Source organism: Falco punctatus (assembly GCF_963210335.1).
Source record: "Falco punctatus genome assembly, chromosome: 6".
NCBI lineage: Eukaryota > Metazoa > Chordata > Aves > Falconiformes > Falconidae > Falco > Falco punctatus.
The window spans coordinates 3,745,665-3,771,650 of record NC_137585.1 but is presented as its reverse complement, the minus strand read 5'-3'; the positions used below and the strand labels follow the sequence as shown (position 1 = coordinate 3,771,650).

The 25,986-nt window shown below is 47.5% G+C and overlaps 1 protein-coding gene across 2 annotated transcripts in view; it reads right to left on the bottom strand.

Annotated features, from left to right (window-relative positions):
• Nucleotides 1-25,986, bottom strand: part of NHLH2 (nescient helix-loop-helix 2) — a 28,495-nt gene extending 2,509 nt beyond the window's left edge. Inside the window, exons 1-2 of one of the 2 annotated variants that reach the window (XM_080392557.1) lie at nucleotides 269-25,986; nucleotides 1-78 (exon numbers count right to left, since the gene is read on the bottom strand). The gene's annotated coding sequence lies outside the window, so the exon portion shown is untranslated. The other variant, XM_080392556.1, reaches the window with a different exon arrangement.

The window sequence follows — 25,986 nt, the reverse complement described above, 5'->3', positions numbered from 1 at the left end:
CTCGGCGGAGTCGTTTGGACAGCCTCTCTCTGCAGGTCCCCTCGCCCCCTCGGCGATTCCTTTACAGTTCAAATGACCCTCCGGGAGCGAAGCATGGAAAAATTAAAAAAATCAAAATCAAATCAAATGAATTACGAGCGGAAAAGTGTCCTGCTCGGCTGGGGAAAGGCGGATCTCATCCCTCGCCGCGGCCTCCAGCGCTCCGGAGATGGGAGATGTTATCGCCGTGTTTGTTTGCGGAGTATAAATAACAACTTAAGTTACTTACGATGCATCAGGGGAGAAGGAGCATTGCCCCCATCCGACTCTGCCTCCGCCCGGGAATTCGGGGCAGCGGGCTGCAACGCACCGGCGGCTGCGAGCTGGCTTTGGGGGGGGGGGGTCGCTCTGGAAAGTGCCGTTTACCCCGCTCCTCTTCCTCCTCTTCCCCGATCGCGACAAATAACAAAAGGGACGCGGCGATAGCACCGGCCGGGATTATTCCCTCTCGCCCGCCCCCTCGGCCTGTCCTTCCCCGCGGCGGCCCGCGGAGCCCCCGCCGCCGCGGAGCCCGGGTGCGGAGCCCGGCGCTGGCTGCGCGGAGCCCGGCGCTCTGCCGGCTTTGTTCGGCCGCGGCCCGGCGCGCAGGCACGCCGCGGGTCGGGGTAACAATGCGTCCGTCCCTCCTTTCTTCTCTATGATTATTATTATTATTATAATTATTTTGGGGTGCAATGTGAGGTTTGGTTAATTCCCCGGTCCGGCGGAGAGGGGCAGGAGGGGGAGACGCCGTCGGGAAATAAATGTTTGGTTTAGTTTTTCCTCTGGTCCTTCAAGAGCTGGCGAAGGGGGGGGCGGAAAAAAGGAGAAACGAACCCCCCATCCGTCCCTGAGCTTCCTAACTCCTCCCGCATCTCTCGGGTGAGGATAAAGAAAGAAATGCGAACGCTGAAAAGAAAAACCAAAACAAAATAAAAGAAAATCTCGGCGCGGGTTCGGAGAGGCTGCGAGAGAGAAGGTCGGTGCAGGAGAAGGTCCGCTCAGACGCACAAAAAGAAAGTGCAGTTCCTCCTCCCAGCCCCCCCGGAGCGGCGAGGAGCCCAGGGGGGTGCGCAGGGTGCGCAGGGTGGCAGGGGCGCGACAGACGGACAGGCAGAGCGGGGACGCGTGCGGATCCGCTCCTGGTACCACAGGGTTTCGCCTAGAGATGGTCGGAAGAGATAAAGGCTCGGAGAAAAGGGGGCGGCATTTTTTCCCTCTTAAATTGATATTTAATGGGAAAGCCTATTGGACAGAAATCTGGACACGAGTCACTTAATTGGACTTGACATCTGTCACAGTGTGGGAGTTTTCACAGCCCAAATATTTTCAGCAGATCAGATTCTCGCTGAATCTGTGCCACAAATTATAACAGTCGAGAGCAGCCCATGATATAAACCCTAGCCTCTGGATATACAGGCTTTAGCCATGTTCGCTCCCACCGCTGTCGTGTGTGTCCCCCAAAATATTGGACAGCCACTGATCTAGAAAAACACCGCTGGCATTTTGAATGCACGCTAATAAATAAGCTTTAAACATCAATTTGCATCATGTACACCGAGCGTGTGGAGAATCATCAGACTGGGTTTTTAGTGCGTTTGTCTTGGTGGTCCCTGTGCCCTGTCTCCCACCCTCCCCCGATCCCGGTGCATGGCAGGCACGGTCCTGCCGGAGCCAGAGGGGCAGAGAGGCCCCCCCAGTCCCTCTGCCCTCCACCCTCGCCGCTCCCGCATACAGACAGTGAGGCGAGGGAGCCGGCCACAGGTCCGTGGCTTTTCTGCTCACGAGAGGCTGGATGGAGCCAGGCCCCATCGCACCAGAGCCAGGAGATGCTTGTGACCGAGGTGACTCATCCTGCTGCCACCTTGCCCCAGCCCCCTCCCAGCTGGCAGCCCCTTCTGTGCTCTGACCCCCCTTTCCCTCACGTGTCTCCCTGCAGATCCCATCAAATGGGGGCTGTAGCCACTTTTCTCAGGGTAACCATTTTCCTCCCTGGGAACTTTTCTGTGCCAGTGCTGGCAGGCTCCCTCCAGAGCCCCCAGTAAAGGACAGCAGGTGGGCTGGGTGAGGTAGTGGTCTACCGCACAGGGCAGAGCTGGTTCTGCCATTCACCAGCAGTTCAGTGGGTGCTTGGCCTCACCAGAGCTGCTTCTCTCCCTGGGTCCCATCAGCAGGATGACTGGGGGTGAGGTGGCAGGAAAACACTTGGCAGAAGTCCCTGTTGTTCATTCAGTAACACATGCAATAGGCTGGGAGATCTTGGAACCAGGAGGGGTTCTGCTCTTGATATGTTTTTCAAGACTTCAACAAGTAGCCCACCTGAATAATTTTGGGTTTTGTTAATTTTTTTGAAAATGATAGATACTCTGGCAAATGATGCAATCTCCCTGCATGTCACTTGGCTCACTGGCAAAAGGTCTGAAAGAGGATCCTCACAGACATTTCTTCCAGGGAAACTTGGGGATTTCTCTCCCTTCCCCTACCCACAACAAGTCTCCAAGGCAGCAGGATGCTGTGACTCCTGTGGGTGCTCTGACCCCCCATACTGCTGCTGGATTCATGGATACCTGACATGATCCCAGTGGCACTTCTGGAGATGCTTGGCTAAGCAATCCTTGGCTGCCATGGGACATGCCTGTCAAAGACCCACCATGGAAGGCAGCGTACAAATGCAATGCAGCCTCTGACTGGGAGGCTCTGAAATGCGTGTGCCCTCAGCCCACCCCCTGCCAGTCCTGACAAGGGGCTTCCTAAATCTGTAGAAAGCCTTCAGCTGAGCTAGTGGGAGGCATTGCTGTGAGGTACCTGGTCTGCATGGAAAGGGGGGGTTACATTGGTGCTTGGAGAGGGTGTTTGAGCTCCCAGGCACAGGGACTCAGTAAACCCCTTGGCTACTGTGAAGGGAAGTAACTAAAGTCTCAGCTACCCTGCCAGGAAGATGCAGATGCAGATCACAGATGCTGTGGCACATCCCCATTCAGCTCAGCTCTCTGACAGCCTTCACAGGTGCTCTTTGGAGATCGGGATCTGAGCAGTTCAAGGTCACTGTGCTCCACATTGCAAGACGCAGGGTCCCATTCCATCAAACAACCACCGTCCCATGCTGCAAGGAGCAAGCTGTGAAGGATACCTTCTCCAGCTCTGACCTGACCGCGGCTCAGTTCTCTTGCAGTGCTCCCTCAGAGTGTAAGTTTGAGGTCTCAGCCCACAGAAGCTGCAGGTGATGGAACAAGTAGCTGACTAAGGCTGCCATAGATAACAGCCAGGAAGCTGCTAATTCATGCAAGCCACCCTCCTCTCTGCTGCAGATGCTGCCATCACATGGCTTGCTTCTTATTTTTAATTTCCAGGAAGAGACCAAGTAGTTGCTCCTCGATGCCCTTTGGTTATGAGTGGACATTTCTGACACCTCATAAAGTGCTGTTTACAGCCACTGTGATCTGATTACCCCACTGCTCTGCTCCCAGACGTGTTAAATCTAGAGGTTCCCACCCTGCCCAGGGCATGCCAGGCCTGTGGTGTTCACCACAACAGCCCTGCTGGGATACTGCAAATCTCACACCAACTGCGAGAGCCAGGGTGTAGCCCCTGTATCTTTAGCCCTAAGAAGTGAGTCAGAAATGCTGGAGCTGACAGCCTGGCTTTTCTTTGAGCACATAAAGCCCCAAAGCCCCGAAGCAGGGCCAAATTCTCCCAGTGGAAGGAACAGTGGAAGGAAGAGGTTGGTTTCCAGAGCTCAGCATTCAGAGCCCAGAGGTGGAGGTCACCAGAAATGATCAGAAATTATGGGGCAAAAGTACAGTTGATCAAAACTAAAACAGTTCCATTTTGGCAAAGGAGGAATGACTGAAGTTCTTCCTCAAGCTCTCTGTGTCTCTTTTCTTAGAATATAACCTGCTGCACATTGGGAGTTAGTATGGTCCTAAGGAAGCTGCATAGATGCAAGTATCTTGTATCCTCCAGTATAGGCATGGCCACTGCAAGCCTACGGTTGGTCTATTCACTAAGCAAGCACCTCACTGGCATCAAGACAAGCTGAAATTCCCAAATAGTATCAAAGGTGACCTCAACAGCATGAATAGCATTGATCCGGCTTCTCTATAAAAGGTTAAACTGCAGCCTCCAAGCTGCACCTGATGAAGCGGAACGGAACAGGAAAAACTGAGGCATAACAAGGGCCTGCAGTTGGGCAATGGATGTCCAGGCACATTGCATGGCTGTGGCCTTTTTGCAGACCAAATCCACGATAGTGAACCTTGGAGCACAAGCGGACAGACATCTCCTGGCAGAGAATCTGGGATTACATTCTGCCATGCTGGAGGGCTGAAAGAGAGCCATGAGCATCGCTTCTTCTTTACCTGGCCTCAGACGTTGCCCCCAGGGATGGCGGTATAGACGTGGAGGTGGTTTCCTGTGGATGGCAATGCAGCTCACACAACACCTGTCTTCCCAGCAGCCTCGTAAGTTTAATGGAAATGAAAAGTGGACAGGGAAAGATTCGGTATCAAAAAAACCCACATCCCACCTTTGTAGGGGCCATCTCACTGAAAAGCAAGAAGTAATTCTGTTTCGACTTCCAAGGCTTGCTGAGAAACCAATAAAACCTTATGACCTGGACTACTCACTAGGTAAGACCTAGCATGGCACTAATATTAGTAAATTCATGGATGATAGCAAATAAAAGCTGCCCACTGCCATGAGACTTACAGCAAAGCATCACAGGCCACCAAACAATATCAAGTGATAGGTGCTGCTGACTCTGCAACAGAGACTGACAACCCAGGGTTTTTCAGGGGCTGGTGGGATCGGGCTTTGCAAAGGCAAGATTCAGAAGAGGATCATCTTCAGGTTATAGTCAGAAGAGACAAGACTGGAAACAGTGCTGCCATGTGATGGTATTTGATGGAAAGGGGCCACTTTCTTGTGTGAGCATCTCAGATTTGTGTCACAGGATCATTTGAACATAGTGTCATTTGTGAGAACAGCTGGGGTTGGCACGTACCCTCTAAAAGTCTGCAAGGGTGCAGTGCTAACACCCTGGAGCAGCCATTTGTCCTGAGGAGATGTCCTTCTTGTCTGGCAAAGCAGAAGAACAAAAGAACTCAGCTGGGCTCTCCAGCGCTGGACCAGGTATTAGGAAAACCATTTTTCACTTGCAGCCTGAGCAAATCTCGCAGGGCTGCCATAAGAGACATCAAACACGGGAACCCACAACGCCACTTTTATGGCGTTGCTTGTCAGAGCTGAGCTGCACTTCCATTACCGACACGTCCTCTATCTGTCGAAAGGACAGCTTTCCAGGATGCTTGACAACATCCATTCTCTTTTATAGCACACGCCATTCACGTTGCTGGCATATGCTGCCCATTGAAATAAATGGAGCTTGTCACTCTTGGATGTGTTCCTTGGAAATAAACGGTCAAACAAATTAGAACGCTGAGCCATGAAAATCCTTGTCCTTTTGAAAAATCTGTGCTGGATTTAGCTCACCGCCTCTGCTTGTGGTTTCCTTGGATGTTTGGGTGATATTTTTTGTTTTCCACCGCTCATATTTGCTTTCTCTAGGCAGTGGGATTCAGGCTGCTTTAATAATGGGCCAGGAGCTTTGAGGTTGCTGCCAGGAACAGCCTGCAACTGGGGAAGGTGAAAAAATGGTTGCCCTTCTGGGCCACGAACAGAGGTAGGGGGGCCACCAAGTCTGGATGCCAGGCCACCCTGGCTGAGGTCTGCCAGCATTTGCAGGACAGAAGCCCCCTCAGCTGCTCCCTTGCAAATGTGAGCGAGGCTGTCTCTGGGACTGGCTGCTATGATTAAACCAGTGGTCTCCAGGTTAGCTAGTGGTTGAAATCCATGGCTTTTGGACAAAACCCTGATTCTTTTTACCCAGTTGCAGCTTTTGGCTCATGTCCTTGGGTCTCTGTTTTGGTTCCAGTCTTTTCCTTTGCCTGTTGGACTAAAGGAGCCATGACATTACGATCAAGCTCTAGCTGCTGCTGTAACGAGCCAGGTGCCATCATGCGTGTGCTCATGACCCTTCACTGCCATACTCTCTTGACATCTCCAAAGATCATCCTTGCAATGTTAGTTAGTATTCACAGCTCTCTTGAGGTTAGGGTGTCTCAAGAGATGGAGGATGATGAGGAGTTTCTAAAGGCAGAAGGGACTGCTGTGTGCAGGCTGAAGGACACAGGACTTCCCTATTCCCTTCCTGTACGAATGAGTATGTGTTTTTCAGAAATAATATTCCTGCTTCGTCTCAACATTGTTGGTGTTGGAGGATTTGCTGTGATCCTTGGTAAGTTACTCCACTGTTTCTCCCCACTGTTGAAAACACTGACACAGAAAATGAGCATGCACACCTTCAGCATCCAGCTGTGGGATTTTGTTATATCCTGGCTCCCTGGATTAAGAGTTCTCTATTATCACATTATCAGGTTTAGGGAGGGATTTTGTAAACAGGTGTATGCATGTGTGACGTACAGCCATTAGGCCTGCCTGCACCGATTCTTAGCTTGGACTTTCTGGTCATGCAGAGCCTAGCTACAGCTATTGCTGCTGATCCAGCCAGATGTCTGGAAATTCTGGACAAAGGGGGAAATTCCACTTGGGCAAACATTTCAGGCAGAAAGAGAAGACATACCTGAATAAACCCAAACATGTTGGTTCTTCCTAGGACTACTTGGGATCCATTAGTAGTGGCCATATCACAGAATCACACAGAATCACAGAATCACACAGAATCATCACAGGGTGGTCAGGGTTGGAAGGGACCTCTGGAGATCATCTAGTCCACCCCCCTGCTAAAGCAGGTCACGTGGGGCAGGCTGCACAGCCTGTCTGGGGAGCCTGTGCCAGTGCTCTGTCACCCTCAAAATAAAGAAGTTTTTCCTCATATTCAGATGGAACCTCCTGTGTGGCAGTTTGTGCCCGCTGCCCCTTGTCCTGTCATGGGCACCACTGAGAAGAGCCTAGTCCTGTCCTCTTGACACTCGCCCTTAAGGTATTTGCATGCATTGATAACATCCCCTCTCAGTTTTCTCCAGGCTAAACAGGCGCAGCTTTCTCAGCCTTTCCTCATAAGAGAGATGCTCCCCTCCCCTAATCATCTTTGTAGCCCTCCGCTGGACCCTCTCCAGTAGTTCCTTAGTTTTCTTGAACTGGGGAGCCCAGAATTCTTCAGCTTTCTTTTTGTCAAGCTGTACAGGTTTGAACGCCTTTTCATCACGCAGAAGAGACTAAGCCTGCTTTACTTTAAAAGTGGTTTTGGTCTGGGATATTTCCCATTCTTCCAATCCATAATCCTAGCCCAGAAACTAGATGCTTAGCATGACAAGCTGTGAATACAGAACAAGAAATGCACATGCCATGCGTTTCAGTGTGTCTGTAAGATCCTAATGCAGCCTCAATGCTCCTGGGACAGGCATATTAGAAATCATATCACATTAAAATCACAGAGAACATGTATAAGAACCTAGGAACGGCCACAGTGGGTTAGACCAAAGGTATCTTGTTTTCAGCAGTACCAAAAGAGGGTGCCTGGCTAACCTGTGAGGATAACATAAATCTGCTGTGATACTGCCCCCAGGTATTCTCCTGACATCCAGTTAATTGCAGTTTAATGCACAGGATGAACTTTTTTTTTGATTAATTTGTCACGTTGCTTCTTGAATTCATGTAAACTTTCGGCATCCATCATTTTCCATGGCAAGGAGTTCTCTGTGAGCCATGCTGTTTAGGTAAATGCGTAAAGAGATGCTTGTAAACACGTTTGCAAATAGATTAGCCAAGTTTGCTGTATTACTGCGGCTTCCACTGCTGATGAGTACGCGAAGCGTGGTGTTGACTGTGTGGGCAGTAGCGCCGTATGTTTTCAATGAATGCATTTGGTCAAAAGCATAAATAGTGGGTGGATTATAGCCAGCTAGGGAAAACAGGAGGAAAAACTCCTACTGAGTTGGGGGAAGGTAGCTCCTTTCAAAGCGGCTGATCACCTTAAAATGACCCGGGCCAGGGTCTGCAACTATGACCAGTCATGCGCATGCACACACATTTGTTATATAGCTTGGAGCCATGGGAAGTGGCTGTGTGGAGCCGGCACTAAAGCAGTTAACAAAACAAGCCAGAAACAAAGATGTGAACGGTAACCTTTGCAACGCACTAAGAAGTCACACACACAAATGGCTAGTGAGCAGTTTGTGAATTAAGTAGGACAAATAAGAGGAACCTGGTGATTTTGATACATGTCTGGCGTACTAAATAGGGTGTGTGGGTTTATGCAGCTCCCAAACACACACACCTGGTGTGCAGCAGTTAGTGAATCGAGGGGGAGGCAGACACCATGTGCTTTGCCGCTGAGGACCTTACCTGTACACGTGTGTGCAACTGCTGGCTGCCAGGGTGAGGAAAGAAAAAGTGGATGTCAAGTCTAGCTGGCAGCCACTGCATCTGTCTTCTGTCTTTCACTCCCCCACAGTCGAGGTGGAACTTGGATATTTTTAAATCTGATGTCTGTGTGTGTAGCCATGGGGAATGCTCTTTCTCGTGAAAAAGAAAAAAAAAAAAAAAAAAAAAAAAACAACAAAGAAGATTTTGAAACCACCTGCACTCCATAAGCAGATATTTCTCTCTCTGTTGATGCTAAGCATCTCAGCCCCCAGGTCTCCTTTCTTCACTTTGAAGAAGTAGAACTTGTAAAACCAAACCCAGTGACCATAACTGGACAGCTTAGGCCAGCTGACCAGGGAAGAACCCCCCTGCCCTGTGACACACGCAGTGTAAGGACTGTCTCGCTGCGGGAGCCAGGTGCTCTGCCCAGGCCAGTGTCCCTTCCTCAGCCGTGGCCAGTATCGGGCATCTCACAGCTGGGTGCACCGAGCCCTCCGGAAGATACTGGTGCAAATGTCTAGTGTTGCAACCTGAAAATAGGATGTGCCCATATGAAACAGAGTTCAAAGGTTAAGAGTATGTCTGCGAGAGTGACACAATAGGCATCTAGCAAGCAGGCTGTTATAAATGGCATTTTAAGGTTTATCTCGTACTGCAAGTGGCCTATGGCAACCAGGTAAGCGCTCTGCAGGAGCAGTGTAATCAGACAGGCAGGTGGAAGAGCAGCTACTTGCTGGCCTAAAGACACCTGAGTGGCTCTGTTGTGCCATGTCAAAGGGCTGTCTTGCCCCATATTGATACTGGTTCGTAACAGAGGCTTAGAGGAGGAGGGTGAGAACAAGGTGAGTCACATAGCCAGGCATGGTCTCCTGTCTTCTAGTGAACAGTGACTGTTATTTCCTGGAATCACGATGGGGTTTAACAATCCTGAAGGATTTGTTTTCCATGAATTTAATTATTTTTTTTAAATCACACGCACATCCTCCTTTTGTTTGTTCTGAACATGCTGTATTTCATTTGCCTCCTATTTCTTGATTTCTAGGAACAATGAACAACCATTCTTTGCGCTTCTCTTCCCATGCATTAGCTTTTCCACTCTTCCTGCTTTTGTACAACACTATCATATCTTTCTCCCCAGCAGTCTCTTTTGTAGCCACAAAATTCCCTGGTTTATGTACTTACTTGCTACTTTATCCATGTAGTAACTTGCATGGGAGCAGCTGTATACCTTTGTCCATCTTTGTTGTCCTTCCTTTCCTGCAACAAGCTCTGAAATGTCATTTGGGATGGGGATAAGACCAGGATGTACTCTTCAAGATGTCGACGCATCCTAGATTCATACAGTGATATGATGCTTTTGGTTATGTCAGGTATCCCCTTTCTTTCCAAGCCTGGTACAGTCAGCTCTCGAAGTGGCTGCTTGTTCAGCCTTCCTTCCCAGTAGTTTTATGCCTAAATGGGAGGTCCAGAGGTGTCTCAGGGTGATACTGGATGAAGAGGAAGCCAGGACCTCTTAGGTCTAAGCTCAGACCCACAACTGAGTCAGAAAGTGGTCTCAGACAGATAATTTCACCTCTCCGTGCCTCAGCTCTGTCCCCATGAAAGGGGGAGTTTCCTAACCTAATGCAGAAGAAACAGTGTGAAGCAAGGTGAGTGTGTCTGGGATGCCTGGGTGAATGCTGCCAGGAAAGGGGAGGCCAGTGTTAATTAGGGTCGGCCCTAATTATGTTTGCACAATGAAAGTTGTAACACCGTTCCTCACATTCCTCCCTGGCTTGTTGCACTCCCTGTGTTCTCACTCCCCTGTGAACAGGGACTAAAACTAACTGATTAATAATGAAAAAGCATAATGAAAATTCAAACAGCTTTAATGCCTGGAATGAGCAGCAAGGGTATCGCTAGTGTGCAGAGCATTCAGGGGTGCAGACTGACCGATTTATTTCCAGTTGTATAGCTCAGGCCAGCTGTAACTGGCTTTACACTAGCTCACATGAGTTGTATGGTCATACCTGGCATAGGAGGCAAATTGGTTTACTCCAAGAAGTCACTCAGGTCTAACAAATTGTTTTTCCTAACAAAATATTTCCAGGGAATACAATCAGATTTCTAAAAAGCCATTTCCTTCCCTTAGGCATTCACACCATATCCTAGGCTCCATCTCCATGCAGGCTTTAACCTCCTCTGTACTCTAGCAGCTGCTTCTTCCTCAACCTCCAGACCTCAAGCAGTCTTGACCATATGGAAGGTGGTATTTGGTCTTCTGCGTTCTCAGTCATCTCCATTGGCCACCTTCCCCCATCCCACTGAGGCTATGTGGCACTGCCCTCCTGATTTTTGAGATCTTTTTTGAACTTAAACCAGCTTCCACTCCTTCAGTTCCCGTAATTTTGACCTCTGTCTCCTGCTGTAGGCTCTAGAGTTGGTTTTGCACCCTCTTCTTGAACGTCTTCCCTCATATCTTTCTCAATATGAAATCTGAGTTACCCACAGTTACCTTTCCTGCCTACAACCCCTATTTTCTCCTTTGTTTCCCCGTGCTATTACTTGTTACTGTTCAGCATAAATGATTCTCAAACAGCTCAGCTGGGTGGTCCCTTGTTTGGAGGGGAGAAGACCTACCAAGAAGACTGCCTAGTCAGGGCTCGGTCCAAGCCAAGAACACAGCCTCCCTAAAGGATAAAACAACCTCTGTTATCTTTTCAGGATTTCCTCATGAACTCAGATCACTCCTATTTGTATCTAAGACAATGGCTGATGTTTACAGGAACGCTACTGAAGCCGCCTAGGGCAGCAAGTCTTTATGTATACATACATCTTCAGATTGGTAAGGCTGCTTCTTTACATTCCTCTAAGGCTCCAGATTTTCTGCTTGTCTTCTCAAGAAAACTCCACTTTAGGGCTACATTTAAAGAAGGAAATAAAAAAGCAGAAAAGTTGCATGTCTGCGAAATCTCATGTTATAATTCACATTCTCATTTTCTCCTGTGGCCTGTGTGTTCATCTCCGCAGGATTAGGATAAGCCTTGTATCTTGTGAGGGAGTCTGGATTTCATCTGGAGTTGAGATTATGTAAAATTACAGCATCCCCTTAAAAAAGTGCTTCTAGCCCTCTTCGTTTTCAGAAGAATTTGAAAATACGCCTGGAGAGAGTTAGATGCAGAGAAGTCTGAATGTGTATGTGGTGTCCTGAGGTCAAGACTCTGTGAGCTATGAACTATCTTGCACCATTTTGATGGGGTCTAATTTCATCACATACAGTTACTCACAAGATTTTTAATAAGACTAGAGGTCATACTAGGACCCTGTAAAGCACTTAAAAGCCCATATGGCTTAGCGAGTGTATGCATTTCCAGGTGGTGAAGTGCCTGATGCTGAAGGCTGTGGGGGAGAAGATGTTTCCATTTCTGCAGATTGCAGTTAAATATTCAGCTCTGCATGGCTCCACCTCAGCTGCCTTTCTTATCCCTGCCAGGACCTGCCCCAAGAAACTCTTGCTGGATGACTTCAGTGTAATACCACCTGTTCACAGAGATTTCCACCCACTGATCTCAAGGGGTTTTTAAAAGGTGAATAACTTCACTGGTCTTGCTTTATGGGCAGGGAAGATGTGGTATGTGCGAGTTACAGGCACAGAAGAAATGCGGTAGAGGACAGATAGGAATGTGATCCAGTCCTCTCTCCACCAAGACTCAGGTGTCAGGAGTTTGTATCCAGGAGGAGAACAGGTCCTGCCTACCTCCGTGAGGTGGCTTAGGGTAGAGCAGTAACTGGTGCTCTGCTAAACCAAACGAGGTCACACTCCCAGGTCCGCTGATGCTGTCACTCACTGGCCCTGGCATCTGGGCAATGTTCCCAAGGGAATTCACCCACAGGCTGGGGGTAGCCATAGCCTCCATAGGGGCATTTATGAAGCATAGCATCTCCAAGTCCTCAGCTCCACAAAATCAAACCTCTGAGCTGGTTCTAGACTGCAATGGCTCTAGCTTGTTATTGGCCATAGTTTGTTTGCATTCAGAGTCTAGATTTAAAGGAATAAAATTGTATGTTAAGCCATCTTGAAGTCCTCTTCTTGTTTTCTCATGTATGGTCTCTCCTCTGCTCACTTTCTCCGTAGTCTCTTAAAATCATGACTCTTAAAACTCTAAAACGAGTTGTGAGTTGCCCCCCTGTGCGTACTGGGTATCATCTTCCTGACAATTGCTGCTCTGCAGTATTGAGCAGAAGCTAATGCAGTTTGATTCACCGCTCACTTAGGGTTGACAGATGAGCTGGCAAGTCTTTTTGTGGCAGTTTAGGCTACTTTCATATCCAGCTGTCTGCCTCGTCTATCAGCCACAAGTTATTGCCCCCGTGACAGAAAGTCTCAGCAGCTCCAGTTCATCATCTGGTGTCTCAGTGCTTTTAAGCTAATGCACCAGACTCCACCATGGCAGAGCCACGGGAGGACGCACGTTCCCATCTGCCAAATCTGCAAAGGGAGTAATGGGAGGAGGGTCACCAGGAAGTTCTTAAACTACTGCTGCGGGGCTCGTCAAAGCTCATCTGTCAGAGCACTTGAGTGAATCAAGTTACTGGTAATTGGGATCAGTACCACTGCTCTGTGCCTGCACAGACACCAGCTCACAGGGTATGGAGGCTCCAGCCCAGCCCTGGCTCCTTAGAGCCTTAGGTCCTAAAAGGAAAAGTCTTTGCTTTCTTGATGCATTCATGCCTATATCCATATTTTATATGCTATAGCTGGAAAATGAGTACGCTTTTCATTCGGAGCTTGTCATCTCAAGGAAAATTACAGGATGGGTCACAGGAGGAAGCAGATTATGGGCTGCAGCTAATAAATGGCCATATACCAGGGCTGCAAAGATGTGGGAGATGGAGGGTCCCCCAAGGCCGCAGTTTCACAAGCAGAATTAACATCGCTGTATGGAGCCTGACAAATGTATTCAGGCTTTTTAGGCAAGTCCTTCAAGAGAAAAGAGATCTCCCTGTCTGTGGGATGGGGGAGCATGGGGAGGTAGCTGGGGAGAAGAGGAAGATGAAAGGCTACAGGTTGAGTCAGGAAAGACTTCATTTTCTCCCTTCTTGGAAAGCTTGGAGGGAGAAAACTCTAAGGAGTATGGCCTTGCTCTGGAAATGTGCATCTCCAAAGAGCTCAGCTTTGCTCATGGCCCCTCTGCAGGAAAGCAAGAGGTGGGCACGCACCCTCTGCAAGCATCAAGTGCGGGCACCAGCATGGCAGTTGGCTCCAGCCCCTCTTACGGCTGCTCAGGCATCTCCCCTGTGGCATGTCCCTGCAAAACGCGGGGGCATCCTGGAGCCTCAGCAGGGGCTGAGACTTTGCGGTGGTGCAGACATCGGTGCTGACCTGCTCCCCACCAGCTGGACTACTCTTCCAGCAGCCAGGAATACCAATCATTGGCAAAGTTAATGAGGAGGCATCAGGCGCACTATGTAAATAACGCTTGGGCTACATTCATAATCCCACACCAGGAGCTGTGTTTCCATGAGAGAGGCAGTCTGGCCCCTTGGATAATCTTAATAGTTTCTGACATGAAGGCTTCTTCTCCTATTTCATGACTTATTTCCCCAGTATCATTTAAATGTATTAAAACACTGTTAGCATAGAAAGTAGGCATCATGTTAGCATAATATCTAATCAGAACTAGCCTGCCTGTCCCCGCAGGGTTTCTTTATTTATTTATTTTGTGTCTGTTTGTGCTGTTTTCTTGTTAGACTGGCGAGCCCTTCCTTGACATACTCATTTGTTCTGCTGTGTAATAGAATAGGATCCTTCGGAGCTGCTGACATCTGCTTTATTCTTGAGATCTGCAACTCTCAGCCCACAAAGCAACAATGATAATAATAATAGCAGTAATAATAATCATAGTGCTAGGAAGCCTGAGAAGTGAAGTTAAGCATGAAGAAGAGAAGACAAAAAATAGAAGAGGAAAAAAAATGGGCTGGCAAGGAGTGTTTCGATCACTTTGAGTGTATTTTTATTGGCCCTGATTCTCTACTCATTTACCCATGCTTTATGATTTCACTGCCCTGTGGACTGCAATTAATTTCCTCATGACTTGTAATATTGCAAGGGAGAGAGGATCAGGCACTGCGGTGTATGTGATCAGGACACTTGTTCACAGGTATATTCAGCTCTGCTCTTGCTCAAGTACATTGCTTTGATTTCTCAACGGCATTGCAGTATTGATTTTGAAGGGAATTAGTTTCTTCAGTGCTTCTGAAGATCTGGCCAGTGTGAATTCTCGGGGACTTATTCAGCCTCCTCCCCCACAACTTCATCCTCACATGTCACAGCTGAAATAATTGGCATTGCACTATATCAAACTGGCTGGTTGCAGTCCTGAAGGCTGGGGGGAATCAAATCCAGAGCAAGACTTGACAAAAAGCTACATGAAGAAGAGAGTTGTTGGGCTAAGCGCTGTCTGAAAGACGCCTGGAAGCCATGAGCACCCACTCTGGATCATCTTGTCTGAATCCTGCTCTGTTGAGATAAAACAGGGCTTTGTACTAAATAAGGGCAAGGAGAGGTGACTGTACTGCAAGCAGGAAAGGAGCGAAAAGGTAGGAAAAGGTAGGAAAAGGAAGGAAAGAAGAAAGGAGTAAGAAAAGAGGAAGGAGAAAGTAAGAAAAAAATAAGTGGGGGCAGAGGGAGGATGATTTCCTAGCAGTAAGATCAGGTCATGTTGAGCTTCGAGCATCCTTGAGGGGGGCGAACTTATCTGAGTGTGTTAATCTAAGTGGCCGTCACACCATCCCTTAATGTAAATTATTCACACTTCGGAATCCTGCATGATTTTTGACTTGAGATGGAAACAAAACCTGGGACTCATGGTATTGAAAAGTAAGGATCTAAAGATGAGTTTCATGGCTGGTCTCAATGATTGTGGCCAAACGATCAAAGAAGCAAACAAATCTAGAGGGGCTTGAAATTAGTGAATTTGGCTCATCCTGAGCAGCTGGGGGAAAGCAGCCCTCTTGCTCTGTAGCCTAAGGCCCTCTGTAATAAAAACAGGATGGCTGAGCAAGTAGAGAGACCTTGTAAAGTAACTAGCTTCATCAACAGACACAAAACCACCCAGACCCAGAAGCAAAGGTTGGACTCCAGCTTTGAAAGAACTCTGTTGTTCTTCCCCTTTCGGAAGGAAAGCCCAGGCTGCAGACTCATGCTCGTACTGGGCTTCCTCCGGCTCAGAGCTTGGGTCTCCTCAGAGCCCCCAGTTCACACTACTGCTATCACCGGTGTCATTATTTTTTTAACCAGATGGAGACATAAGTGACAATTTACAAGTATTGGTAGGGTCACCCTTCTGCTGAGTCCTTTACATATATAGCATGCGGGCATGGGGCAATACAAAATAGAAAAGGGGCTCATGAAAACTAGAGATGGCAAAGATTTATGAGGTCCCATCTGTTCCCTTTTTGTCCAGGCATACGCTTGTAAGCTAAAGGACCTTTACTAGCTTTTTGCCTAGTTTTAAATACTCTAGCCATCAGGACTTCCATGTCCTAGGGGAGGCTTTTCCACCAAGCAGTGCCTCTCACACCCTCAAAGCCCAGAACTGCAGGCAGGAGCCTCATGAGACCTTCTGCGGCACCCCACCCCGTGTCAGACCCGAAGAGGGCATACGTGCTCGACAGCCTGTCTGATTTGTTACTACTGGAGCTATACCAGCCCGGTAAAAGGCCATGGCATCACTCAGACACTCAGAAGCATTTCAGTACCGTTCCATTTGGTTTCAGGTGACTATTTTGTTTCAGGGAGTGCTAGCAGGAGTGGTTTGCCCAGGAAGCTAATGGATTCTTGCACCTCTCACTAGCAACACTGTGCCACCGCGCTATGTGGGCCACCAGGGTCCTCCACTGACATCAGGCTGTGCCCACCCTTCTTTCGCTCATGGTGATTCAGGCCGGTGTGCCTGGCCACCCTCTTGCTGGCATCTGCTACGAGTCTGGTTCAGATTTTCTTACTGCTACACTGTGTGTGCTTTCTTGTTTTGTTCCTTAGTGCGCCCCTACAGTAATTCATTCCCTTGTTCTTGTGAAGCATTGTAGCCTGTGCTCTCCCTTGGTTGCTGCCTAGCCGAGGTAGGTACTTTGTCCACACATCCTTTTTCCTTAAAATAAAATCCTCTTGCCCGAATCTAGGGTTATTCCTCTTGCTCTTCACTTTCTCCCGTAGAGTTTGTTCTTGTCTCTGTGGAAATCAGGTATTTACCATGAGTTCACTAGGCAAAAAGGTCATTTTGGAGATCTTTGAATCTGTCCTTGTCCTGCTTTGTGAGGTGATGCCTTTGGTTTGAGAGCCTGGGGTTGAAGTAAGAATATTTTTATTGCCTTGCTGGTTAAATAAGACTTTGAAAAGCTCTGAGAAATTATTTGAAGGAGGAGTGGCTCTTGGCATAAAGGATGCTGCAATGGTCAGAGTCTTTGGATAGCTGGGCTAAATATGCAGGTGGAAAATGAAATGCAGGATGAGGAGGCAGAGTTGTGGGAAAACATTGAGTCTGGCTGGAAGAAGAAAAACTAAAAAAAAAAAAAAGTGGAGGGTACATTCTCCCCACTGAAGGGAAGGTAAGCCTTATGGCTCACAGACTGACTGGGAGGACTCTTGGAAATGAGGACAGGTGACAACAGGCTGTGGGGAAGTACTTTCTTGTGAGAGCAATCTGCTGCTTCACCCAGTTAAGCCGGTGGGAAAAGAACCTTTATCTAAAGAGCAAGAACATTAAGCTGTGTTTGGTGCGGGTCCATCATAGGTGTCATTTCAAGAGGAATCCCCACAAGCACTGTTGATTACCTATTCAAGCAGAGTGGCTTATATTCTTATACCTGAGTGAAAAAATTAATCTATCCGATCCTACTATCTAAATAAAATGTCATTTATTTTCCACAGCAGCTAAGGTTAGAGGGCTTATGGCTGTCCAGGAGCTCTGAAGATGAGGCCATATTTGTTTCACTACCTCTTGATTTTTGGGCACTTAACTATGGTCACCCAAATCAAAATGTTCTGCCCTCTGTTCCCAAGGATATGGTCACGTGATCCACCGCAATTAAAGCAAAACAGAGAAATCAACTACTCAGAACTTGCCACAGACACCAAACATGCCAGTTTTGTTGTACCTCTGTGTTACATCATTATGGGATATTGATTTCCATTATTGTGTTTTTCAGAAAATTCCCTGGATAACTCTGGTGATTTGCTCTAAACTGGGCATCTCCGTCACCTTTTGGCAGGCAGGAGAAAGAAACGCAGCTCGCTTGTCAAGCCAAACTCTGTTGACCCAACAGACCAAATTCAGCCCATTGTCCAGTTCCTGTTTGTCTTGCAGTATCTTTGAGGTGGAATTGAACCCTTATTTGTATTTGTTTACTAATCAGGTGGGATTTAGACTCATTTGCTCAAAAATACCGTATCACATGCTGCCAACTCTTGACCTGGTAGCCCGGTGACAAAACGCTGCAGCCACAGTGTTGCCCTCCGGCCCTGAGGATAATGAATACTCAGCTCTGCTGGGACATAGATACATTAGTAATTAGCAAATGTTTGAACATGCTTCCACCCTGTCAAACTATACCCAACGTGACTCCAACTTAAAAAATATATCTTCTCACTAGGGCATACATCTATCCTTGCTGCTGGTGAGCACCCTGAAGCATCTCTTACTGTGTGATCCATGTTGGTGAAGCTGTGGTCCCTCAACTGGTACAGCCTGGAAAGGGCCACGGACAACAGGGGAATTTGGTATGAACCCCTGATGGACTCTTAACAGAACCAGCACCATCAGTTCCATCATAAGTCTGGGAAGCCAAAAATTATTTGAGAGGTTTGGGGCCTGTCACCCCAGAGAAAATGTCATGGGAACTGGTCATGAGTACTGAAGTTCTTTAAACATCAAACACTGATCAACCTCCCCCCTCCACAAGATAACAGGAAGACAAGAGTCTCAAGACAGGCTGGGCCAGTGTCACACATTTCTGGATAATGAGCTTTATCCCTTATTTGCCCATTAGCCATCTGCTAGGAAAATCCAGAAAGGAAAATCTGAACAACAGAACAACTTGCTTTTGATTTCAAGAGAGCAGAATTTTACACCCAGGCTGAGAAGCAGACTGGGACACTGATGTTTTGGGGTGGGATTGTTCTGTGTAATACAGGCCATAGAATATTCCTTGGCTCTTTCTGCTTTTAATCTAGTATTCCATGTAATAAAAGAAAATTTATCTGAAACAGTACTGGTCTTTAGACATAACACTGCTTTAACAGTCCTGGAACTCGGCTTTTTCTGGATGCCTGATCCATTTCCTGTTCATTTCAAGAATCACACACATGCTAACTAGACTTTTAGCCTTCTTACAGAATTTTCATCTCTCGTTTAGTGACACTAATCCAGCGTCACTGGCTTACACTAGAGAAGTGCAGGACATCATCCTGGTGAAAGATTAAGGTTTGGTGGAATAATAAGTGTGGTCAGGTAGATTACATTAGACTTGATCAAACTGCCATGAGATGACTTGTCATGCCACCTTTTCAGTTTCTTCATTGCAAATCAGGAGTAACTTTTTGGCTGCAGAAATATTCCATGTGACTTTTCAGAGGGGTAGCTGAGAATAAAAGATGACTTTGTGCCTTCATCTTCTTTGAAGGTATCTAGGAAAAAAGGCTTTCAGGGGTGCAGTTCACCATCACCAACCTCTTATTGGCTTTCTGATTCATTTCCCTTCTGTGCTTCCTTGAGGACAGATAAATTAAGTTTTCTTTTAATAGGAGTGATTCAGAGAAGAAATCAGGAAAATCAACAATTCTGAAAATAAGGATTTGGGCTGTAGGCCATCATGGGGATCCGCAGAAGTATTCTCTGAATTCGCTAATGTTCATGGTTAGTGTTCTTCATTCAAGCTTGGATTGCTCTGTCAACTAGGGTAAGGGTCAGTCTAAGAAGCAACCTTGGATGTCCGTGTAGGTAATACCCTGTTTTGAATATTTCAGGAAACCCCACGAAAGAGAGAACATGCATATGACTAATCTCTATGGAGCATCAATACTGGTCCGGTCCTCTTCATCCACTCATTAAATTAGAGGCAAGTTTGGATCTTCTTGAGAGTTAGTCTCAAAGAAGCCCCCCTTCATACAATCATCAGCCCCAGCCCCCTGCCCTCTCCCCCCTCCCCCAGTGCCACAGGTAGCATGTTCAGGAAAGGATGATCCTCATTTCCATATTCAAACTAGATATGGTTAACTTTAGTGAATAGGTGCTGTCAGTTACTGAGTTCAAGGTGTCCACTGTTGCTCAGAGCAATCTTCAAACTCACCTGAGTCAACATGTTTTTAACATGAACCATTTTCCTCACCTGGCAATGTCCTCACAGTGAAGGTATCACCAACATGCACCCACCATTCCTGACAGCATTCCAGGAAGGTACCCCTAAGGACCAGCTCCTGTCTGCTGAGATGTTATTGCATACGTGTCTGTAAAAGGGTGACGGTCAGAAGAAAGATGAGTCTTTAGGTGTCTTATCAGGAATCTTGGTGCCATGGACACACCGGGAGTGGGATTTTCCTCAGTTAACTTCTGTCCCCACTTCATCTGAGAGAGTTCCTCCTGGCTCCCTTTACACTCACTGGAGAAAAGGAGACGCTGTGAGGGTGCAACTCATCTCACCTATTTTAGATGTCTGTGGCAGGGTGAGGTGAATAACTCACCAGAAGGATCTCTTTCTCCCCATTAAAGGCAGACCAGACTGATGACCACAGGAGACGCTCAGCACTGATCACATAAATCCCAGCCCTGGCTTCCAGAAGAGGCCCATGCAGTCGTATATGTAGGTCTGGCTTTCTCAGCTGAGCTTCTGCTCCTTGCACCCTCGCTTCTTTACTCTGGGCTTTCTCATGTTCAAATCAGTTCATACAAAAAAGCATTTCCACTTCTTCTCCAAGTGGCAGAAGCAGAAAAATGGCCCCCAGGATCCTTGCTGTGAGACTTCAGAGCAGCTTTAACCTGTCTCATTTTGGTATCTCCCTGCAGAGTGATGGTCCAAGCCTCCCCTTTTTTTTTTTCCCAGAGACATTTGGGATCTCAGTCCAATCACTTGTCCTACAATTCCAAGATTCCTTTATGATTTATCTGGTTATTTGGCATTTCCACAGGAGCCTCCAGCAGCTGGAGGGACCCAGTTGTTGTAGGTGTTGTACAGACATAGGAGTTCCTGCCGTGAAGGATTTCAGCCAGTTTTACTGCTGTTAGCCACCTCCAGGCTAGTGAGACTGGGTTTGGTCAGACAACCTGCAGGTCTTCAAGAGGTGAGGTGCAGGTAAGTGGCTCCCCTGGCTCCATCCCTCACAGTGTGCAGATCCCCAGTACGATGACCAGAGAGTAGAGCAGTCCTCTTGGTGGCAAGGAGCTAGTTCAGGAGCTCTTGGATTATCCCCACTCTGGCCTTGGTGGGGCGAGGAGCTCTGATTTCTGTTTGGCCCCTTTCTCACATCCTTAGAGAGAGACCTTGTCTGATCTGACCAGTTGCAGGGGGTGTGAGCTGCTGCAGGGGCAGAAGCGTGCAAAGGTGCGTTTATTGCACTTCCACAGGGTTTCCCTTGGATTTCACCAGGCATTTTTATCTTTTCTCTGCCTGCTCGATCCCTCTTAGCCTCACTTTCCACCCACAGAGCAAGACAGACTTTCAGGCAGTGTAAATGATCGCTGCTCCACCCAAACAGGTCCCCCAGAAATCACACCAGCTGCAGACCAGCTCCCATCTCTCCCTCTTTTCTTTCTCTCTCCTGATCCCTTTGCTTCTTTGTCTCCACGCTCCCCACCTTTTCTGTCTTTGTCTTTTTTCCCCCTTTCCCTCATGATCTCCCTCTGCCTGTGTCTCTCAGTCCCTCTCCCTGGCTCGCTCTCTCTGGAGACAGGTCTAGTGGCCTGTTTGCCATCTGCTGCCTGTTTTTGGTGGGGTTTTTTTGCTTTTTTTTTTTTTTTTTGTGAGTCTGTGCGCGTATGTGCGCGCGCGGGTGCACGTGGGGTTTTTTTTATGAGGTTGAGATCAGATGGCATCTAATCGATCGTCATGGTCTCCATGGTTACCCGGGTGACAGAGTAGTTGGGAGAGACACATATTCCAGCCTGGGGCTGTCAGACCACTCCTGAGAGAAATAATAAAAAAAAAAAAAAAAGAAAGAAAAAAAAATCAAATCTATTCCATCACATTGTATGCATTTACATCTTCCTCGGGTCTAGGAAAATGTAGCCTGTGCTTCTGTTTTACACTGTTACCCCTTGACTTGGCTCCAGGAGGAACAAAGCAGCCCCTTTTTCCTCTCTGCGTGGTACAGGCACAAAGGTGAAGCACATCTTTGGGAAAGCAAGAGAAGCTCCCCTTTTGCTTCTCTGAAGGGTTTGATTTTCTATTCCCCACCCACCCACACGCTGCCACCCCGGTCATTGTTGTAACTGTAATGATTGTTTTATTCTTCTAAATTAGATGATTAGTCTCTTGAATTGGCTAAAGGCAATGGTATCCTCCGGGAAAAGAATTCCAATCTATTAGTATGAGCAGCATCTTTTTTTCCCTGGCCTCAGCCCCTAACACTAGACCATCTTTAGCCCTTGTGACAGATCAATCAATCTGTCTATGATTCCTGCTTGGAAGCAAGTGGAGTGTGATGCTAAGGATGAATTATGGAATTAGGCAAGTTTTTTGTCTTCAAAAGCGATTTAGTTGGGCACGACAACATCTCTGACCATGGCAATTAGTGTGTCAGGAGCACAGGAACTGAAACTGCACAGTGCAGAATATGATCCTGCATGAATCAGGGGAGGAGGATGAGGATGCTGCATTTCAGGCAATATCATTGTGGCAACCACCCCTCAATAACCCAAGAATTTCACAAAGTTAGCCTCCAGTGCACCAGCCAGCTACACAGAGCCCTGCCTGGTTCCCTGCCAGCCACATTCTGGCTGGGCAGACGTGAAGTAGTCTTAGATTTGACCTCAGCGTGGCCTCCAAAAGGCAATCAGGCTGTGTCTTCTGTCTTCTAGCTGCAGCCACAGTGTCAATGCTCATCAAAGTTCATCAGTCATAGCGCTGTGGCTGGTGCTGCCCTGACCGCGTTCCTGCTCATGGTAGCACACAAGGCTTTGGAAATGTCAAGTGTAAACGCAGGCAAAGGGAGCTAATAGCACCAATGCACACGGCTGCGATGGGCTGAGAGGCTGGTGACCCAACAGAGCTCTCCAGAGACCTAGAAGTGCTGACTTAACTGCCACCATGAAATGTATCAGATCAGAGCATCCCTGGACAAGTAGAGATCTCATGGAGCTACACAAGTTTTGAGAGCTGGATATACCTTTACATGTCCTTTCTCTTCCTCAGTTCTGAATTAAACTGATTTTCAGTTGGTGCCTGTGGTCTTACTCTGCTTTTTTGCCTCTCTAGTAGAAACAAGGTTCCCCAGTTGAGTTGCTCAGTTCAGGCTGCAAATATGTGCTAAGGGTGGGATTAAACTGTTTAAACAGTGTCATTGCAGGCGACATCCTATCCAGCCTATGTGCACTGCCCCCAAAAGGCATAGGTCTTCAACTATGCTTATGTATGATCTGCCAAACTCCTTTGTATGCTCTGGGGGTTTAAAAGACCACTAGACGTGCATGCAGCTGAGCCCCATCCTGACTTGTGGAGCAAAACGTCAACCTGAATTGGTGCAAATATCCAAGAGAAGCAAGGATTCAGCCATGTCCATACCTGCAAAGAAGGGTGAGGCTGGGTGTGAGATGATGAAGCAGGAACTATGATGGGGCAGGAGGAGGCAGGGTGGCATGGCAGGGACTCTCCTCACCTTTGGAGAGAGGAGCAGCTTGCAGGAGGCTGTTTCAGCTCACCCCAGCTCAGAGCTCTGCACTAGCTGACTGCTTGGGCTCTGAGAGAAGCAAGGGATTGTGAAGATGGGCTTTGTAGCCATATCTGGTACTTCTTCCTCCCACAGGGGCAGCAAACAGAGCTTTCGGTGTGGAAGGATGTGCTGTTTGTGCCACAAAAGTCCTCTCCCCAGTCTTCGAAAAATATGTCACACAACCTCCCTCCGCCCCAGTGAAAGCTGTCTTGATTAGAAATATTTCTTCATTCATAGGAGGCCAGGGGTGATGTTCCAGTGTCTCCTACTTTAAAAAAAATAATCCATGATCCCATCTATTTGAATTCTGATTCTGCTCCCTCCCAGCAGCATAACATCGCTGTTTCTAACCAGCAGGGTGGGAGATCCTCTGCTCTTCAGTACTCCCTAACGTTAAATACCATGGGCCTCCTAGATATTCATACTGTACAAACACAAACTAATTAAAGTCGTACAAATATATCCCAGGCAAAGAATGAGAATCTGTTCACTTGAGGGAAGACCGCTGGCTTCTACAACCCAGGGAAGGCTCCCTCACAGTTTACATTGTTCCTTTTGCAAGGGATAATTTACGGTAAAGCTAGTTTCCACTGAAACAGCAGACGTATGCACGGAGAGGAAAAAAAAAAAATGTAAACACAACTGCATCTTTGTGAATGCAGCAAGGTGCTGGTGCCTGCCTCTGCATGCTCCATAATATATTAATACACACTGGCTAGCCAATCCCACTGGAGCATTCAATCATGCCATATTATAATAGAATTTAATGGAGTTGACAGCTAAGACCTAGTTGCTGGAGACATGCGAAAGACCTTTGCAATGAGGATCTACAATTAATAAAGGAAAGGGCCATAGATTTTTGGAGAACCTCATAAAAAAGTAAAATATCGACATTGATCATAGCATGCGAGGATATTAGACACGTAAATCTAGCTATTGCCTTTATTTATTTATTTGCACATCTTTAATATTATAGGCACAGGTTTCCCCGAGGCCAAAATGCAATTTCTCTCTCCATTTCTCAGCAGGAGCTTTTCATCTCCCTATTCACCAGGTTTTGAATTGCACATTTAATAAGCGATAAAGAATTCCTGTCTCCTTTCCTTGGGCTTTTAGCCCACAGATTTTCCCTCCCTTCTGTTTCGTGGTGGAAACAACAATCCTCTTTACCTGGCAGTGGGTTCCTTGGGGATGTGGGGGTGGTGCAAGTGGGGATCTGGAGCCCACGGGGAGTGTCTGGACTTCAGTGTCTGCTGATGTGCTTTGTGTGCCAGGATACACAGCGGAAGGCGAAGAGTGTGTGGGACCAGCACAAAAGGAGGCAGAAAGGGTCTACACCACTGTAAACCAGCTTCCCCCAGTCCCCTTCCCCAGTTTTTGGCAGGAGAAACAACTTACGGCTTCACTGCCTTCATTCTGCTGTCTGAGGAGAGAAGGCTTCACCCTTTGTGGAATATTTTAAAGAGTTGATCCTTTGGGTAAACTGCATCCACCTCCACCCTCTGCCCTGATGGAGGTGGCAAAAAACTCATCACCCTGCAGCTGGGAGCACTGCCGGGCTCCAACCGGCTCAGATCTCTCCGGATTTTGCTGGCTGTGCACAGTTAGCACACTCCTGAATCAGGGCTGCTGTTTGGCTCCTCACCTTGGAGAAGTTCAGAATCAGATTTCCAAACGTATTTAAGTGTGAATTGGTACCTAGGGTGATATTTAGAAACATCTAGGCTCCTCACCGCCCATGGGTGCTGCAGCACTCAAGCACCTGACACTTAACAGCCCCCGCATCCGTAAATGCCCACACAGTGTTGGAAAGCTGCCCTCGCAGACCGAGGGGCTTGAGCTCCTCTGACTTCAGTTTTACACCACTGCAAGCCCACCCACGTCACTGGGCTTCCTCCTGACTTACACCAATGGACCGTGAGGATGGAATCCAACTCCAGTGAGACCAAGCCGCTGGTAATGTAAAGGTCTAGCTTCCAGCTGTGCAACCTCAGGAGCTGGAGCTTGTGGTGTTCAGCTCATGTCAAAGCCATTTGGAGCAGACAGGAAAAAATCTGAGGGGCCAAATCCACCCCTGGTTTAGGACTGTAGAGACTGATGGGTTTATAAGAGGGATAATTTTAGCGTCATGCTTAGAAATGAAAAGCAACTGAAAGGTTATCTTGTAAGCTGGTGATGTTCAACAGTAAAAAAGGGACTGAATAATTAGATATTTCAGTTTTCAGACCAGCTGCGATAGGTTACTTTCTTGTCAGGTAAATCAACCTTGTTTTTCTTTCACTTACCTATGTACAGACACATTTCCCCAGGACAGGTGATGTCTTGTTTGGAACAAAAGAGGCCATTTGTCCATATCACAGCAACGGCAACTGCACGGTGTCATCTCACACTCTCCTCCAGTAAATTGAGTTTGTCAGTGCTCAGCCACACAGCTGAGCGGAGTGCTGCGTGATGCCTCACCTCTCCTGGGAGAGGGAAGTTGGCATAAGCCATATCGTAATGGGATCCAGAAACAAAGAAGCGTGAATGAAGTGCTAATTGCATTCATAAAGATATTAACAAAGGAATTAAAATGGCAGAAGCTTCCTTTCCCCCTCAAGATTCATATAAACAACCAAAAATATATTAATAATCACTGAGGTTTATACTATTTTGATGGAGTATAAAGAGACAGGACATCA